The sequence below is a fragment of the Propithecus coquereli genome, unplaced genomic scaffold (assembly GCF_000956105.1).
Source record: "Propithecus coquereli isolate 6110/MARCELLA unplaced genomic scaffold, Pcoq_1.0 Scaffold277, whole genome shotgun sequence".
Lineage (NCBI taxonomy): Eukaryota > Metazoa > Chordata > Mammalia > Primates > Indriidae > Propithecus > Propithecus coquereli.
Genome location: NW_012148363.1, coordinates 1,940,788 through 1,945,209, shown reverse-complemented (window position 1 = coordinate 1,945,209; position 4,422 = coordinate 1,940,788).

Here is a 4,422-nt window from a genome sequence, read left to right as displayed (position 1 = left end):
ATTTTTTTCCTTTATTTAGTTAATGAAGTATTATCATATTTACTTATTTGCATATGTGGAACCATCTTTGCATCCCAGGAATAAATCCCACTTGATCATGATGAATGATTCTTTTAATGTGTTCTTGAATTTGGTTTACTAATATTTTGTCAGGAATTTTTACATCTATGTTCATCAGAGATATTGGATTATAATTTTCTTTACTTGTAGTGTCCCAGTCTGGTTTTGGTCTCATATACCAAAACTCAGAAAATGAGTTTTGAAGTATACCCTCTATTTCAATTTTTTTGTGGAGTTTGGTAAAATTCTTTAAAACTCCTTAAATCTTTGGTAAAATTCAGCAGGGATACCATCTGATCCTGGGCTTTTCTTTGTTGGGAGACTTTTTATTACTGATTCAATCTCCTTATTCATTATTGGTCTGTTCAGATTTTCTATTTTTTTTTTTTTTATGATTTAGTCTTCTTAGGTTGTATGTGTCTAGGAATTTATCTGTTTCTTATAGGTTACCCAATTCATTGGTATATAATTGTTTATAGTTTTTTTAAGATTCTTTGTATTTTGGTGGCAACAGTTGTAATGTCTTCTCTTTCATTTCTGACCTTATTTATTTGAGTAGTCTCTTCTAGTAAGCTAGCTAAGGATTTATCAATTTTGTTTATCTTTTCAAAACACCAACTCTTAGTTTTGTTGACTTTTTAAATTTTTTTTCTAGTCTTTATTTCATTTATTTCTGTTCTCTTTTTTGTGATTTCCTTCCTCCAGCTAACTGTGGGCTTAGTTTGTTCTTATTTTTCTAGTTTCTTGAGTTGTAACATTAGATTAGTTATTTGTAATCTTTTTTCTTTTTCGACATAGGTGTTTATTGCTATAAATTTCCCTCTTTGGACTGCTTTTGCTGCATTCCATAAGTTTTTGTGTGTTATCTTTCCATTTGTGTTTGTCTCAAGGTATTTTTTATTTCTGTTTTGCTTTCTTCTGTGACTCATTGGTTGTTTGGGAGCATGTTGTTTGATTTCCACATATTTGTGTATTTTCCAAGATATCTCCTTTTATTGATTTCTAGTTTCATACTATTGTAATCTGAAAAGATACTTGATATTATTTCACTTCTCTTAAATTTGTTAAGATTTGTTTTATGGACTAGCATATGATCTATCCTGGAAAATGTTCCATGTGGATTTGAGAAGAGTGTGTATTTTGTTGCTGTTGGAGGCGATGTTTTTTATATTTCTGTTAGGTCCATTTGGTCTAAAATGTAATTCAAGTCCACTGTTTTTTGATTTTCTTTCTAGATGATCTGTCAATTGTTGAAAGTGGGTATTGAGGTCCCCTATGGTAATAGTATTGCAGTTTATCTTTTCCTTCAGATCATTTAATAACTGCTTTATGTATATAAGTGCTCTGATGTTCGGTGCATATGGATTTACAATAATGTCTTCTTGGTTAATTAACCCCTTTGTCATTATGTAATGGTCTTCTTTGTCCCTTTTTATAGTTTTTGACTTAAAGTCTATTATGTCTGATATACATATAGCCACCTGCTCTCTTTTGGTTTCTATTTGGATGGAATATTTTTTTCCATCCCTTTACTTTCAGTCTGTGTGTGTCCTTACTGCTAAAGTGAGTCTCTTGTATGCAGCATATAATTGGATCATGGGTTTTTTAAAAATTTATTCAGCCACTCTATGTATTTTGTTGGAGAAGTTAATCCATTTACATTCAAAGTAACTATTGATAGGTCAGGACTTGTTACTGCCATATTCTAATTTGTTTTTCTGATTGTTTTATAGGTCCTTTGTTTCTTTCTTCCTCTCTTGCTGCCTTCTTTTGTGGTTTGATGGTTTTCTGTGGTTGTATGCTATGAATCCTTTCATTTTTATATATTGTGCAAATGCTACAAGTTTTTGCTTTGTAGTTACCTTAAGGCCTACACAATGTATTTTATCCTTAAAACAGTTGACTTTAAGCTGATAATAAGTTGCCTTTAATTGCATATGAAACCTCTACCTTCATTCCGTCCCACCTACCTATTGTGATTTTGATGTCAAAATTTACATTTGTTTTTATAACTTGTATTCCTTAACAATTTGTTGTAGCTACAGTTGTTTTTAATAGTTTTGTCTTTTAACTCTCCTACTAGGGATAAATACCCTTATAGTTTTAGAGAATTCTAAGTATGACTATGTATTACTTACCTCATTAATTTTCTTTGCTTTTCTCTTTTTTGTTATTAGTTAGAAGCCTTTTTTCAAGTTAAACACCTCCCTTTATCAATTCCTGTAAAACAGGCCTAGTGGTAGTGAACTCCCTCAGCTTTTGTTTGTCTGGGAAAGTTTTTATTTCTCCCTCATTTCTGAAGGACAGTTTTGCTGGGCACAGTACTGTTGGTTGGCAAGTTTTGTTTTTTTTTTTCCTTCAGCACTTTGAATTTATCATCCCACTGTCCCCTGGCCTATAGGATTTCTGATGAGAAATCCATGGAAAGGCATATTGGGGTTCCCTCGAGTGTGATTCATTTCTTATCTCTCACTGCTGTCAATATTCTTTCTTTGTCTTTGGTTTTTGATAACTTGGTAATGATGTGTTTTTGTGAATTCCTCTTTGGGTTGAATTTGATTGGTGACCTCTTAGCCTCCTGTACCTGGATGTTGTAATCTTTCCCAGATTTGGAAATTTTTCAGCCGTTATTTTCTTAAACATACTTTCTAGGCCTTTCTGTCTCTCTTCTTCCTCGGAAACTCGTATTATGTGATGGTTAGTTCACTTGATGGTGTCTCATAATTCCCATAGGCCTTCTTCATTCTTTTATATTCTTTTCTTATTTTTGCTTTTCTGATTGGATAGTTTCAAATGTCCTGTTTTTGAGCTCATTAATTCTTTCTTCTGCTCAATCAAGTTTACTGTTTCTTGAACAAAAGAAAATTCTACTGAATTTTTCAGTTTGGTTATTATATTCTTTATCTCTAGGATTTCTTATTTTTAATTGTTTCTATCTCTTTGTCAAACTTCTTATGTTGTTTTTGAATGTTTTCTGAATTTCATTTAATTTTCTATCTGTATTTTCTTATAGTTCCCTGAATTTTATTAAGAGGATCATTCTGAATTCTTTATCAGTCATTTCATAGATATCCATTTCTTCTAGGTTCATTACTGAGCTTTATTAATTTATCTTGGTGGTGTTCTATTTCCCTGATCTTTCATAATCCTCTTGTCCTTATGTTGATGCCTATACATTTGAGGAAATGGCCACCTCTTTCTACCTTTGCAGGTATTCTTTGGTGGTCATAGACCTTTACTATTTAGTTTAGTCTGGGATTCTGGATGGGTGAACTGGTAGCAACCTCAGACAGGCAGACCTTGGTGTGAGGTTCTCTTGTTGGGCTGCATCACATCCTGTGCTCTGAGGTCAAAAGTTATGACTTTTACTGACTATGCACCATGGTCCAGCAAAACCACTAGCTGTACTCTGCCATCAGGTGTTGTTGCTGGCTGTGTTCTGTGGTCATCTCTGTTTGGGCACGGTTACATATTTTCTTCCCTGGATGGGTAGTACTGTTGTTTGGAAAATGTAGTTGGGCAGAGCCATGTGATGAGCTCCAAGGCTGGGTGAGGTCTTCGGAGTGTTTGCTCAGCCACATACGGTGGGCACGGCCAGCGTCTATGCTCTAAAGATATGTGTGGACTTGGGCTTCTCTTGGCCTAGGGTAGGCTTTAGCAGAAAACTGAGGTTTGGTGGAGTCACTGTTCTTCATCTGAGGTTGGGCAGAAACAGATGCTCCCTCTGCAAATAATTCATAATAGTTAAAAGATAACCTGCAGTTGTTTTCCAGTCCAGGGAAGACTTAATGTGAGTATGTTGGAACTTAGTTGGGTCACCTCTCCATTGCTAGGGTTGGCAAGGCCAGATACTCCCTCTACAGGTTATTGCTGACCTACAATTGCCTCTCGACCAAGGGAAGATTTAACAAGAGCACTTGGACTACGTGGGGAAGCTGGCTAGAGATTTAAGCCTGGGAAACCCATGGACCATGTTTCCAGCAGTGTGATACTGTTGGCTAGTTTCTCTGATGTGGCTCCTCCATTGGCCAGAATGAATAGCAACCACCAAGATCTGTGCGCTGGTTGCTGAGCCCCAATCCCATTCTTTGTTTCTAACTGGCCGGAAGTGGTCTAGCCCTGACAGTTTCCCCTTAGAAACATTGGAAATTGCCAGTGTTTCCCATGGGACAAGATAGGAGCCAACCTTTTGTGAAGGATCCCTGAATGGTGGGAAGCTAAATGTCTACCTCCAACTCATTGTTCCCACTATAGAAACTGTGGGTCGGCCGGGCGCAGTGGCTCATGCCTGTAATCCTAGCACTCTGGGAGGCCGAGGCGGGTGGATCGCTCAAGGTCAGGAGTTCGAGACCAGCCTGAGCA